This window comes from Pleurodeles waltl, chromosome 1_1 (assembly GCF_031143425.1).
Source record: "Pleurodeles waltl isolate 20211129_DDA chromosome 1_1, aPleWal1.hap1.20221129, whole genome shotgun sequence".
NCBI lineage: Eukaryota > Metazoa > Chordata > Amphibia > Caudata > Salamandridae > Pleurodeles > Pleurodeles waltl.
In genome coordinates this window covers 937,264,675-937,280,636 of record NC_090436.1, presented here as the reverse complement: position 1 = coordinate 937,280,636, position 15,962 = coordinate 937,264,675, and the positions used below count along the sequence as shown (strand labels likewise).

Sequence of the window (15,962 nt, the reverse complement as noted above, 5' to 3'; positions counted from 1 at the left end):
AAATAGACGCTTTTCACTTAAAAGTAACACTGTAAAAAAAGAATTGTAGAAGTATAACTAGAATAATTTGCACATCAGTTTAAGAAAACAAAAGAACTTGGTGAAAGCAGGCATAAATCCTGCAACCTCTTGCATGCTAAGTGAGTACTCTGCTATCTGAGCTAATTCCCTGCTGAGGTAGTGGGGGAGCTGTGCTTTAGATAACTATGTCCAGAAAGATGCGCATGCACATTTTTGTGAACCATGTGGTGGGGGGGGAATTTCAGTTCAGCATGATGACGTTAATTTAATGCTTGTTTTCAGGACTCTGTACTCATTCGACGTTATGTATATTACTGCCAGGCCAAATTACATTCAATGATGTGGAAAGGAGAAATGGCTTGCAGTTACCGGCATTTGCAGTTGATGGTTGATAATCGTGAACTGGTCACGGCACTCCGAGGTATGAACAGTTGAACTACAACTCCCGGCGTGCACATGGGAGACACAATCTGTGACGCACCCGTACCCGAGGGCAGAAGCGCCTTACGGGCCCGTGGCCTTCTTTTTGTCCACTGTGACAGCTATTATGCTGTTGCTGTGCATGCGCGCTCTTGTGCACTGCCAGCTGTGAACCAGAGCCATCCATTGTGAGTTTGTGCAGCTGCCTAGGTCTGCAGGATGCTGAGGGATGCACAGGAGTCAGAGCCTAATAAGAGCAGCGCTCGTCGAGACAGAATCCAGCTCTCAGGTATGAGAGCACTGCAACCTTTCCATGCCTCTGTGAGATGGTCCTTTTCACTGAACTCTTTGCACATGCTGTGCATGCACAACCATGTTTCTCCTTACTGTGCAGTCTCTTAGCATTCACATTGCTGTCCACGGACCTCATGTGCACACAATCACTGCTGTCCATACATATTCCTGTGCATACATATTTCCTGTATACACATAGTTCATGCACGCACATCACTTCTGTATCTAGTCCACCTCTACACACATCCCCCTAGTTACACATGCTATCTACGATGCATTGTTGACATTGCACATAGCTAGTGCACATCTCCCTCCTGGTCGCACACTCCACATATACATGCTGCCTTCTGTGCACATAGTCCCTCATTCAGAATCTCTTCCTAAGCACATCACTTTTTTGTGCAAAAAATACCCATTTGAGCTAACATATACTCTGCGCTCCCTGTCCTTCTGTGCACACAGTACTCTAACTTGACAGAGCAGGCTACCTTATCTGTACCAAGACTGTTTACTAAAGATTTTGTGTGTGCAGTCCATTCCTCTTCTGCATACACTTATGCTGTGCAAGCAGTCCTTTGTGCAGGGCCTCTGGGTGCACACATCACTTAAGGGCTGACCAATTTATGTGGCAGGAAAAGTCTAGTTATGAATTTGCAATGCCAACAGTTCTAACGCAAGAAAATGTGAGACCTATTGTATTGCAAATGCTGTCTAAAATGTCATTGGAACTTGTTAACATAGTAGTGGGTTGTTGGGTTTGTAGGGGATTAAGGTGGGACGTTTTTAATAAGAAAATAAATACTTTAAATGTATAATTATTCTTATTAAGTTTATTCACTTACTTATGATTATTATTATTATTTGAAACTTGTAAATTCAATGGTAACATGCAAAGGCATCTTGACACTGGCTAAATTAAGCAGCAGTTAGAAGTAAGCTGTAGTGAAACTTCTTGGTAGAGGGTCATGTTTTAAGTTATTTCCTGAAGGCAAGATGATTGGAAGTAGTTCAGAGGGTGAAGGGCAGACAATTCCATAGCTGAGCCACCTGGACTGAAAAGGCCCATCCACCTACTCAAGCCTTATTGAACCGAGGGAACTAAGGAAGCTGGCAATAGATGAACAAAAGAGTCTTTCAGGAACATAATGCCACAATTTGTTTGACAGGAAATGTGTCTTACCTGATGAAAAGCCCTGTGAGCCAGACATAAGGACTTAAATAAGATGTTCATGTGCACAGGGAGCAAGTGGAGAGATTCCAGTTTTGCTGTAGTAGAGGTTCCTGGTGGTAGAGATAAGGTTAACTTAGCCCCAGCTGACTGAATCCTGGGCATCCACATGATGAGGTACTGAGGTGCACCTAGAAACAAGACATTCCTGTGGTCAAGCCTACTCAAATGGCCCTTTGCACCATTTCTGGTCACTGGGAACTAAAGGTAAGGCTTTGCATAGGATTCTCATCAGAGAAAAGCAGGTGTTGAGAGTTTGTTATCATGGGATGCAATCGCAAGATCACAGTCAATTTGCACCCCAGGTTTCGAACAGAAGTTGCCACTGCCACTAATTATGTAATGTAAGTCAATTCACGAATTGTTATTTTAATTATTTTTTTATTTTTAAATGTTAATTGGTTGATCAATGTGTTTTGGTTTCATTATGCTTGATTATGTTAAATAATTTATATTTTATTATTTTAATCATTTCATTTAATGTAATATTAATTTATCTTTTTCTATGGTTGTTTTATTGATTTCAATTGTCAATGTTAAATTTTTAGGATAGTAGGGTGGAAAGTGTATTTACTATATTTAATTTACTTTGTTTTATATTTAATGTATATGTTGATTTTAAGGATGCTTTATAATGTTAATTTGTTTGCCTATATTTAAATGTTTTATTTTAAAAATTTAGGAGTGGGAATAGTAAATCTGACCCTTCCAAAGTCCAACGCTTTCCCTTCTGTTGCTTAGAATGTAGTGGGAATAGTAAATTGATGCCTTCAAAGTCCCACACGTCTCCTACTATTACTTAGATTGGAGTGAAAATCATAAGTCCAACCCCTCCAAAGCCCTACACTTTCCTTATTTTGCCTAGGTTTGAATGGAAAAGTAAATTTGAAGAATCCCCAATCAATAACTTTCCCTACCGCTTCTCATGTTAGAGTGTGAATTGTAAATCTGGCCCCTCCTAAATCCAACATTTTTCCTGAGATGCTAAGTATCGAGTGATATTAGTAAATTTGACCCGTGCAAAGGCCAACACTTTCTGTACTGTTACTAAGCTTGTAGTCGGAATAATACATCTGACCCCTCTAAAGCAGTACACTTTCTTTACCTTTGCCGGTATTAGAGTGGGAATTGTAAATCTGATTCCTTCAAAGTCCATCACTTTCCTTACTGTTGCTCAGACTGGAATGGGAATTGTAAATCTTACTCCTTCAAAGTCCAATACTTTTTCTACTGTTGCTAAAATTTGAGTGGGAATAGCAAATTGAACCCTTCTTGCACTTGGGTTGTGGTACTCTTTTTTGATTTTACTTTCAAGGCAATTAAAAATCTTTTACTTTTCATTATTTTCAAGAGCTGAAAACATACAACTACCATAGTGAAACTTTGCGCCATATGACCAGTTTTCAAAACATACATTTCGACTGGTTGTCGCTTTTATTGATGATGAAGCTGTAAATATACTCCCTTCGTTTAAGACTGTTGCCATACCATATGTGTTTTTCTGATTTATCGTGTATGTGTTTTTCTGAATTATTGCTTGTTGCTTTGTCACTTTTAATTATTTCTTAGTTACGTCTTTTATAATTTAGAGGACCTTTTATTCAGCAGCAAACATGCAGTGATTTCATCACATTTATATTTCACCACCTCTATCCACCCCTGAAACCTCAAGTCACCCTCACTGCCCTTTTACCTCTACCCATCCTAGAAACCTAAAGTCACTCTAACATCCCTTTACTTCTACCTAACCCTAAACCCTCAAGTCACCATCGCCTCACTTTACAACTACCCATCTCTGAACCCTAAAGTAACCCTCCCCTTCCTTTGCCTCCAACTTACCATGAAATCTCACCCTCACCAGTCACCCTCACCTCCCTTTTCCTCTGCCCATCCCTCAACCCTCAAGATACCTTCACCTTCCTTTACCTCTAATCACACCTGAGCCCTCAAGCCACCCTCAACTCCCCTTACCTCTACTAACTCCTGGACCCTCAAGTCACTGTGCCCTCCTTTTACCTCTACCCGCCACTGAGCCATTAAGTCACCCTCATCTCCCTTTCCCTGAACCCCACCCTGAAAGCTCAAGTCACCCTCTCCTCCATTTACCTATACCCATCCCTGAAATTCCAAGTCATCCTCACCTCCCTTTACCTCTACCTATCCTGGAACTCTCAAGTCACACTCACTTCGCTTTACTTCTGTCCATGCCTGAACCCTCATCACCCCACCTCCTTTTATGTCTACCCACCTGAACCTAAACTCACCCTCACTTCTCTTTACTCCTATCCATTCCCAAACCCTCAAGTCACCCTTACCTCGCTTTACCTCTACCCAACCCCGAACCCTCAAGTCACTCTAACCGCCCTTTACCTCTGCCCACCCCTAAACTCTCATGTCCCCTCACTTCCCTTTACCTCTACCCACCCCTGATCCCTTAAATCACCCTCACATCATGCTACCTCTACTCACTCCTGAACCCTCAATTCATCATACCTTCCTTTTCCTCTTCCCACCCCGGCCCCTCAAGTCACGCTCACTTCAGTTTATCTGTTCCAACTCTGAGCCCTCAAGTCACCCTCATCTCCCTTTACCACATCCCACCCCTGAGCCCTTAAGTCACCTTCACCTCCCTTTACATCTACTCACCCCTGAGCCCTCAAGTCACGCTCACCTCCCTTTACTTCTAACCACACCTGTGCCCTCAAGCCACCCTCACCGCCTTTACATCTACCCACCCCTGAACCCTCAATTCTTCCTCACCTGCTGTTACCACTACCCACCGCTGAACCATCCAGTCACTCTCATCCCCCTTAACCTCTACTCACCAAACCCTAAAATCGCCCCACCTCCCTTTACACCTATGCACTCTCAAACCCTCAACTCACCCTTACCCTGCTTTACCTATAACCAACCTTGAACCCTCAAGTCACCCTCACCTTTCTTAACCACTATTTAACCCTGAACCATCAAGTCACCCTCACCTTCCTTTACCTGTACCCACCATGGAAACCTCAAGTCAACCCACCTCCCTTTAGCTCTACCCATCCTTAATTCCTAAAGTCACTTTTTAGTAACATAAAAGGTATATTATTTGAAAAAACACATGCTTACCTGTATGGTAAATTACTGTGTTGTAAATGTACAAATACTTAACTGTATGGTACTTACCTGTGTTGTAAAGACTGTGTGATAAAGGTCCTGCATGATAAAGGCTGTTTCCCCTCATGCAGAATATATGCTCAGCTCTTTGTGAAACAATCCCCAGTCTGCACCCTAGGGCCCCTAATTGTTCTTGAGTCACTGTCAGTTATTTTATGCCCTTCTACTGAAGAGAGAGCACAGGAGTGTGATTTTCAACCTCTCATCCGATGAACCCTTTTACACTGATGGAGATACAAAGGGTATTAACAATAATACAACAATTCAGTTGTTTGTGAAGCCCATTTGGCCCCACAATAAGGACCAGGAATCAGTTCCTGAAGTTAAGTTTTATTTCCAAGTAATAATCATTCCAATACAGCTGGCAAGCTGAAATATCTTAAGCGGTTCAGTCTCACCACATTGAGGTAAACTGTAAACTTCGCACTTGTATAGCACACTACTCACCCATTAGGGTCTCAAGGCATGTCCGCATACCACTGTGGAACCCCTCCTGGCTTTTCCCTGTGAGGCAACCACTCCTGGGCAACCCCCGGGGTGAAGCCAGTCATCCAAGCACTGTCAGGGCCGTTGTGGAGATTAAGCAAGCTATTGCCCAGAGTGGGACCCATTAATTAGATTAGGCACCGAGGTGAGAATTATCTGGTCCAAGGGAATTGAGCCCGAGACCCGCTAGGCAGGAACTGAACCCTGGTCCTGGACCAGATGTCTGCATCAGGGTCTGCCGTTCTAACCGTTGTGCCACACTTACCCACTAAATCCAATACTAACAACCACAGCAATACAGGAACTGTGAATTAAAAATAGTTGTTCAAGAAAGAAACCCCTACTTCTTTCTCCAGAACATAAAATAATTCTAAAATCAGCTAATCAGAATTCCAAACAGGGCCAAGACTGATTTGCATATGGCTGGGTCTGAGCTGGAATGGCATGACAAGCAAAAAAACTGATGGATTAAACCCAGATCTGTGACTAGGGGTGAATGTTTGATTTGTTCTGCATCCGTCCATCTTCTGTTGTTTTTGCATTTGTCGCCCCAAGTGGGAAGGGTATGCCCAGACGTGGGTCCGGTACTTGCTATGCCACCAGATTCAAGCTAGCCTGGCTGATGAAGGGTGATACCCTGAAACCGGTCCCAGGTTGTTTGTTTCTGGTCCAGGGAGGACCTGGCCTGGCAGTTCAGGCTGGACTGTTCCCATGGGGAACAGGGTCAAGACTGATTTGCTATGGCTGGGTCTGAACTGGAATGGCATGGCAAGCAAAAAAACTGATGGATTAAACCCAGACCTGAGACTGGGGGTGAATGTTTTATTTGTTCTGCATTCTGTCCATCTTCTGTTGTTTTTGCATGTGATGTAGGTGCAGCATTGTTGGACCTTTAACATCTTGCAGACTCCCCTCTCTTCCACGAGAAGGCTGTCTATCACAAGATGATTCTGAAGAATCATGGATCTCATTGCTATCATTTCAGTATGTATAGCCAATAAGGAACTTGCTGTACTTGTGGACAATTTATCGATTATGGTGGACAACTTTCTAATCTTGAGATCATTCAAGGTTACCCCTATATTTGGAATTACTACACCAAAAATGTCTCCCACAATTTCAGCTCCAGTAACACCTTGTTTACTTCTAGGTTTTGTTTCCCATACAGGATCATTCAAATGCTCCACATGTAGATCTTTAGGAAAACCACACCATGTACCATACCATCCTTTGGGCAATTTGAAATATCCACGACCCCTTCACACAAAATACACTCCAGGAATGACAGGATCATGGCTTCCCATGCAAGCCAAATATCTCCATATTTCAAATCATGGTCACACTCACTCCTTACCTATGAAAGTTGTGTTAAGGGAAGATTTATCTCAACTCACGCACAATTTCCTTTTGTGTTGCGAATCTAATAGTAGTTGCTGACATAGCCCTTGGTGTTTTGTTTTTTCTTCATCCCACTGTCCTTTATAGTTCTGATCCAATCCTGTTTTCCCCCTTTCATCTATTGCTCTTTTCCTGTCTACTGAATCCAAAAATGTATTTTCAACCTCAGTTAAAGAACAGGTCAAATTGTGTCTATGAGCATCAGCTGTGTCAAGTGTTGTAAGCGGCTTAAGGAAATTGCCAACTGTCTCCATTGTCTCAACATGAAAATGACAATTCAAATGCTTCAACAAGGGAACTTCAGTAAATACCAAATCATAATTTGAAAATGAATACTGGAAATGTCCTGTTCCATAAAACAGACTTAACAGAAGACTGCACGGAGCATCATACGTTAGAGGAATATGGTGATAGGTAATTCCCTGTGCTGCTGACGCAGGTATATGCTTACAAATATAACAGTTATTTGCATCCATTTTGCTAACATATTCATAAAGCAGTTTAAAATGAGCATTTGATGAATAATCTGCTCTAGATGCATCTACATGCAAAGCATTATAATTAAGTGTGTGTAAGCTTTTATCTATAGGCCTCAGGGGGTAACACTATGCTTAAGCTCAGTTATTGTGGAAGGTGTGGGTGGGGATAATCCTACAAGAAGAATGATTAATACTACAACAGTGACAAACAACACTCCTCCTAATATATATCTACATCTACTTATGTTATTAGTGTTCATGACTTCTCTAGAATTAAACCCTTGAGCAGAAATCAGCAGCAAACAGAGTCTGCTCTGTATGTTTCTACTAGTGCAAACAGCAAAACAAAGTTCAAATGAGATGCAATAAAATTATGTACAGAATCTTCGTGAGACTTTCTTAGCCCTACTCCATCTTCTAAATGACACCTTTATGCTCCTTTTTGTTGCCCTGGGCCTGAGGGCTCTTCTTAATTCATTCAAACAATGTCCTTTTTATTATTTACAAATCAAATTTAAGTGCAAGCAATGAAATATTTCTCAACTTAGTTTATTCAATGAGTGCAGTTTAAACTCCGTTTAGGTTGTAGTTCTATTTTATGGAGGCTCAATTGGGATCTCACTTTTGCCTTTTAAATCACAGATTTCTCCTTCACAATTGTTAGTAGGTTCATTCAGGGGATGAGTACCTTCGACATGGCACTCTTGTTCTTTTCAATCTCCTGAGTACGGTTTGTTCACTTTCACTGTCACTCAGGTCAGAATTCTCAGTATCCTCTGGGACAGTACTCAGTCCTCGTTGTACAGGCAATTTCAATCTCCACCTGTCTTGCCTTCTCTGCCGACATTTGTAGGGAGTCTCCTGGCTCTCCCCATGATTATCTCATGAGGGAACAATCCTGCTCACTGCCAAGATTCATCAGCACAAAAGGCAAATCATCTGGCCACTTCAGAGATGTTGATACACGCACTTGCTCTACGATTCCAGAAGCCTCTAGACGATAATTGCAATGTACTCTTTGTTCCACTTGTAATGCTGCACACAACATTCTCAGCACTTCATTATTGAAATGAGTCCCTCAATATGTGTGGGTCCATGGAAATGCCTTGCCACTAAGGATTACATGCTGTCTGGCAACTCTGGTCTGCCATCTACAGAAACCCATTTACCATCATCTCTCTTCACCTATCCTTCTCTGATCTAAACCTGCGGTTCTGCTTCTGACACTTTTTCTTGCAATCTCTTAATTCCTTCCCACTGCAATGAGCAGAGCACTTCACAATCTCAATTTGTTGAGTAGCTGTAGTGCTTCAGGTAGTTTCATAACATACTCCCAGTTATGAAACAGAGACGGATGATGTCATAAATCCTCTCTGTGACCATTACTGCCTGAAATCATAAATAACACCAAAGCCTTACAGAGTATTTGTAAATATAGTCACTCTCAACTGGTCGGAGACACAACTAGCTCCAGTAAGAGCTATCAATTCAGCCACTTGTGAAGAGAACACCCCTCGAAGCCAGGAAGCTTCAACTACTCCTGAGCCAGTACGGACTGCATAAGCAGTTCTCAAGTTTCCTTCATTGCCTCTTAGAAAAGATTAATCCACAAACAGTATGTAATCAGATTCTATCAGTGGCTCATCCTGTATATTTAGTCTCGGCTTGGTGCATAGTTCAGTGATATCAAGACAACCATGCTCAGACTCTCCATCATCATTTTCACTCTCTGGGAGAGGCATGAGAGTAGCAGGATTCAAAGAAGCACACCTTTTAAGAGTGACATTTTCAGACGCAATTATAATTTGCTCATACTTCGTCAAGCCATTGTTTGTAAGGTGCTGTGTGCGAGTACGTGTCAACAATATTACAACTGAATGTGGTACAAGAACAGTTAGGGGATGTCCCATCACAATACTCTTGCATGTTTTTATGCTAACATCTAATGCTGCCATGGCTTTAAGATATCCAGGCAGTCCTGCGGCTACAGGATCAATAGTAGCAGAAAAGTATGCCACAGGGCATCTTGCATTTCCGTGCATCTGTGTGAGCACTGAGAGAGCGCAGCCCTTCTTCTCACTGCAGAAAACAGCAAAAGCTTTAGTTTAATCAGGCATTTCTAGTGCCCGGGCACAACAGAGACTTTCTCTCTGCTCTAGGAAGGCAACCAACTTGTCGTTATCCCACTGTGTCGGATCAGACACATCCTTGTGTGTCAGCCTTTGTAAAGGCTTGGCCACTAGGGAAAAGCTGAGTATACACTGGCAGCAGTAGCACACAATTACCCAAAACATCCTCACTTCTCTCTGGGTGGTTGGTGGATTCATTTTAAGAATTGCTGTGATTCTTTCTTCTGATGCTTGCGTTGCTCCCTTATTCATGTGATGTCTGAGATACAGAACTTCTTTCTGGCAATAGTGCAGCCTACTCAGAGACACTTTGGGCCTGATTCTAACTTTGGAGGACGGTGTTAAACCGTCCCAAAAGTGGCGGATATACCACCTACCGTATTACGAGTTCCATAGGATATAATGGACTCGTAATACGGTAGGTGGTATATCCGCCACTTTTGGGACGGTTTAACACCGTCCTCCAAAGTTAGAATCAGGCCCTTTATGTCCATCCTCAGATAAGTGGTTTGTTAATGCAATGATGTGTCATTTGCAAGCTTCTTGAGTATCAGACGCCACCAACAGGTCATTGATGTAGTGAATTAGGACAGAATTACAGGGCATGATTAGGGCCTCAAAATTCTTTTTGAAGATCTGATTAAAAATTGAGGGGCTCTCTGTATCCCCTTGTGAGACTCAGCACCATGCCAAAATACAGCTCAGGAATCAAAAAGCAAAGAGGTACTGGCTGTCCTCATGCAAGAGAGCACAGAAAAAATCTTGGCACAAATCGATGACAGTGAACCACTCATCCTCACATGGAATTTGAAACAAAATCACAGCTGGATTCGGTACCACGGCACAACAGGGAATAACAATGCCGGTAATCCTTCTCACGTACTATGCGGTATTTACCACTAGGCGTATGAAAGCCCATGATGTGTGAATTACATGGACTCCCCATTATCTCGTTCAAAATGCCTTGTTGTATCATTGACTCATTTACAGGAGTAATTCCATCAATGGTTTCAGGAATCCAATTGTACTGTGGGGTTCTTGGGTACTCAACATTGGGCATTACTTTTATGCAAACAGGCTCAACTCCTTTTATAAGACCAAGCGGTCCCGAAAAGTCCCAGATTTCTAGCTTCACTGTACATCTAAGATCTAGTGGTAAATCTTCAGATGTTATTACATGATACAACTCAATCTTTGCCGCTTGACTCATCAATTTGAAGCCTACGTCCTCATCATAGGTCTAGAACTCAACACCCTGTCGGGTGCAATAGATAACTTGCACAATAAATCACATCCTAGTAAACCCACAGGACTCGAATTGCACACCACAAACCGGTGATTCTCCTCAACGGACCCTATTTAACAGGTTCTTCTTCATTTCCAGGGTTTGTCATGTGTTTATTTGTGACACCTACAACATGGATTCCTTTTCCCAAGAGGGGTAGGTTTGGAACCTCCACTGTTCTGACAGTAGAGTGGGTAACACCAGTTTCGATCGAGAATGGTACAGGTGACATCCACCTCACTTTCTACGAATGGACAACTGTGATCTACCTCTAAGACTGCACCAAGTATGCAATCTTTCTCCCCACTCGGGCATCATCATTGTGACTGGTCAGAGCTGCAGCCCTCAAAGGTATCAAACACAGAAAAATGCTGGAATGGGTTCTGATTTTGTAAGGAATTTTGAATTCAATTTGAGACTTGATTTTAATTAAATCAATGCACATTTGCATTTTGCTGTGGCATCTGGTCTTGTGAAATCTGCATCACTGGAGCTTGGAACACATTCAAAGTTTGCATTCTCAGTCGCTGTGTATTCCGTGGTTGTAGAAGGTTATTACTCTGGGGATGTATAAATCCTGAATTCTGAACCTGGTTTTCATTCATCACTCTATTGGTATTAGGACAACATTCATGCTTCCAACGGTCTAATTTGTTGCAATAATGACATATATTTGATCTCTTCAACGTTGCCACATCAATCCCAGTACTCTGATCAGTTAGAACACCACAACCTTTACCTTGTTGCTGGAACCCATTTCCAACTTGCATTATAGTAGCTCTCTGCTGATACATTCTTTGGATAGAACCAGCGTTCCCTACAAATGGTTGACACAGACTTCCTCTCTGTGCTGCCTTCATCTGTGCCTCCATCAACTTCTCTTTCAACTGCCTCTGTTTCATTTCCAATTCATCACTACAATATTTTGCATATCTCACAATATCATCAACTGGCTTATTCTGCCAACCAATCAGATGCTGTTGAATCATCAAGCTAATTTTAGGTCTTAATTCTGTTACAAACCGGGACACTAAATTTCTATATCTTTAGCTTCAAGAGACTCCATTCCACTGTGCTGATTAAACACCTGCAACAATCTTTCATAATAAGCATGCATTGGGTCTTAAGTAATCATGTCAATCTGTTCTGTGTGAGCCACTCACCTGAATTCCAGGCGTTCTGATGGGGCATTGACAATTCCCCAATCCCGGTGAGGTCTAACATGACCGCGATGAAGAGTACATTGTCTTCTTGCAAGACCTCAAGGGGAAGGCAGTTTTCGGACCAGCTTCTGCTTTGTGGACTGCAGAATCAGACTGCTGGACCCTGGAATGCATGTCGTGTTAGACATCGGGACTTCTGATTTCTCAAAATACTGGGTCCTTGGTTTTTAGGATTCTGGGCTGCAAAAGAATTGCTTCATTAATACATTGAACTTGCATAATCTATTGCAAAATTATACATTGTTGACACATTGTGCATACGTTTCTATAAGGTTGAACAAGTCTCTTCCTCTTTTTACAATACTTTCAGAGTCTTTGAATCAATGTCCAAACTCAAAAACAATCAACTTGACTGAAGGGATTCTTTGTGTTCTGGGGTAATCTCTTACCAATAATAGTTTTGATAAACTTGCTCTATTTCCAATCTCCTAATTCTCAGGAGAGTGCTTGTTACAGGAAATACGTCTTTCCTTAATGTCTATTTAGTGGTATCTTCGATTCCCACCTAAACGTTAAATCACACTAGTTCTTACTGTCATAACCTATTTAACGGACAGGGCTCTGTTTTGTTTTATTTAAGCAATTAATCTTTCTTTACCTTGAAATGAAGTTACTTGCTTGAAAATTTCAGAAGACCCAAACTGTTGTTTTTTACCTTTCTTATTTTCTTTCTTTTACAGGAAATACAGTATCGTCTGCAGAAGACGGAAGAGGAGAGCTGGGACTCTGCAGGAAGCCGACCGGAGGGCAACCGGGGGGCGAGGATCGCCGGAACTCGACGAGAAATGCTGGAGTTCGACTGGAAGCTGGTCGGAGAATGAGGAACACTGGAACTCGACTGGAGGCAGGCTGGAGAACAAGGAACTTGACTTGTACTGGAACTTGGCTGGAGGACAAGGATCATGACTTGACTGGAAGCAGGTGAGCAGAGCAATAGGTACGAAGCCAAGCAAGGGCTCAGACTCACAAGCATCCTTAAATAATCAAATCCTTTTGGCAGTTTACTGCTTGTTAAGGAAATTAGCAAGTATCCTCCTGATTGTGGCATATGTTCAATACAGATCACATTGTGAAGAGCACATGTTTTGGCAGTTACAGTTAGAGCAGGTGGAAAGGCAGTTGGTTGCTTGTCAAGGAAATGAGTAATTATCCACCTGATTGTGGTACATGTTCAATACAGATCGCATGGTGAAAAACACATGTTTTGGCAGTTAGAGTAGGGACAGGTGGAATCAAATCTACATATTCAACAAGCATTGGTTATAATAAATGAGACATTTAACAAGCATTGGTTATTGCAAACTTGATATTCAAGGATGTAATGAACATACCCAAATAATTCTAAATCTTACTGTAATTGAGCTCTTGGATCTGCTAGTGTGCCCCCAACACAATGTTAATCCAGCCAATGTCTTTAGCTGGTATTTTCCCATTCAACAAGGTCATCACCTGTTGATACATTTTCATCATCAACGGTGAAGGGGCATTTGTTATCAGATTTTTCTCAGGTTCCCTTTCTGTCCACTCTACAGTCACTTTACATTCTGCCCACAGGTTACTCGTTACCACAATGTCAAAGAAGGTGTTCAAATCCACCAACAAGTGTTGTGAAATCTTCACAAATCGTTCAACCTGTTTATACTGTGCCACTGGCTTTTCTCTCCGTTTTGGAAAATCATTAGTGAATGACGCATGATCACTCCTGCTCCAAGGTACAGGAACATAACTTCCACCAGGCACTTCCCTCAATGGAAAATTTGAAGCACCCTCTCAATCCCTTCAAGACGGAGGCAGCTCTTTCCTTGATTTACTTTGTTCTTTCTTTTTCTTGAAACTGTTTTCCCACTTATCTATCTCACTCCACCTCTTGTATGCTACTAACTAACTCTTTAATTTGCATTTTCACACTGAAATGTTCTCATACTGAAAATGTCAGTCTCATCCAAACATACACTATAGCTTTCTGCAATAACCTGGTTCAGTTCAAATCTGTGTCATAAGTTTGGGCTAATTCAGACAATTTATCAGGAGCTTCTCCTGCATGTTTAGTAATTGTAGGAGGCTGGACTGGCTTGTAGTGAGTACCAAGGGGTACTTGCACCTTGCACCAGGCCCAGTTATCCCTTATTAGTGTATAGGGTGTCTAGCAGCTTAGGCTGATAGATAATGGTAGCTTAGCAGAGCAGCTTAGGCTGAACTAGGAGACGTGTGAAGCTACTACAGTACCACTTAGTGTCATATGCACAATATCATAAGAAAACACAATACACAGTTATACTAAAAATAAAGGTACTTTATTTTTATGACAATATGCCAAAGTATCTTAGAGTGTACCCTCAGTGAGAGGATAGGAAATATACACAAGATATATATACACAATAGCAAAAATATGCAGTATAGTCTTAGAAAACAGTGCAAACAATGTATAGTTACAATAGGATGCAATGGGGAAACATAGGGATAGGGGCAACACAAACCATATACTCCAGAAGTGGAATGCGAACCACGAATGGACCCCAAACCTATGTGACCTTGTAGAGGGTCGCTGGGACTATTAGAAAATAGTGAGAGTTAGCAAAATAACCCTCCCCAAGACCCTGAAAAGTGAGTGCAAAGTGCACCAAAGTTCCCCTAAGGACAAAATAGTCGTGTTAGAGGGAGAATGCAAGGAAAACACAAATCAGCAATGCAACAACGATGGATTCCTGTCTGAAGGTACCTGTGGAACAAGGGGACCAAGTCCAAAAGTCACAAGCAGCTCGGAGATGGGCAGATGCCCAAGAAATGCCAGCGGTTGGTGCAAAGAAGCTCTTACTAGGCTGAAGAACTGTGAATACTGCAGGAACGACAAGGGCTAGAGACTTCCCCTTTGGAGGATGGATCCCCCACGCCTTGGAGAGTCGTGCAGAAGTGTTTTCCCGCCGGATGGACGCCAACAAGCCTTGCTACACGCAAATCGTGCGTTTGGCGTTTTTGGACGCTGCTGGGGCCCAGGAGGGACCAGGAGGTCGCAAATTGGACCTGCAGAGAGAGGGGACGTCGAGCAAGACAAGGAGCCCTCACTGAAGCAGGTAGCACCCGGAGAAGTGCCAGAAACAGGCACTACGAGGATGCGTGAAACGGTGCTCGCCGAAGTTGCACAAAGGAGTCCCACGTCGCCGGAGACCAACTTAGAAAGTCGTGCAATGCAGGTTAGAGTGCCGTGGACCCAGGCTTGGCTGTGCACGAAGGATTTCCGCCGGAAGTGCACAGGGGCCGGAGAAGCTTGCAAAGTCGCGGTTCCCAGCAATGCAGCCCAGCGAGGTGAGGCAAGGACTTACCTCCACCAAACTTGGGCTGAAGAGTCACTGGACTGTGGGGGTCACTTGGACGGTGTCGCTGGATTCGAGGGACCTCGCTCGTCGTGCTGAGAGGAGACCCAAGGGACCGGAGATGCAGCTTTTTGGTGCCTGCGGTTGCAGGGGGAAGATTCCGTCGACCCACGGGAGATTTCTTCGGAGCTTCTGGTGCAGAGAGGAGGCAGACTACCCCCACAGCATGCACAAGCAGGAAAACAGTCGAGAAGGCGGCAGGATCAGCGTTACAGAGTTGCAGTAGTCGTCTTTGCTACTATGTTGCAGGTTTGCAGGCTTCCAGCGCGGTCAGCGGTCGATTCCTTATCAGAAGGTGAAGAGGGAGATGCAGAGGAACTCGGCTGAGCTCATGCATTCGTTATCTAAAGTTTCCCCAGAGACAGAGACCCTAAATAGCCAGAAAAGAGGGTTTGGCTACCTAGGAGAGAGGAAAGGCTACTAACACCTGAAGGAGCCTATCACAAGGAGTCTCTGACGTCACCTGGTG

At 42.9% G+C, this 15,962-nt stretch overlaps 1 long non-coding RNA gene across 1 annotated transcript in view; it reads left to right on the top strand.

The window, feature by feature from the left end:
• The first annotated feature begins 515 nt into the window (after nucleotides 1-515).
• Nucleotides 516-15,962, top strand: part of LOC138285314 (uncharacterized) — a 61,125-nt gene continuing 45,678 nt past the window's right edge. Inside the window, exon 1 of the long non-coding RNA XR_011201568.1 lies at nucleotides 516-730. This is a non-coding gene — a long non-coding RNA (uncharacterized lncRNA). The remainder of the gene's footprint in view (nucleotides 731-15,962) is intronic.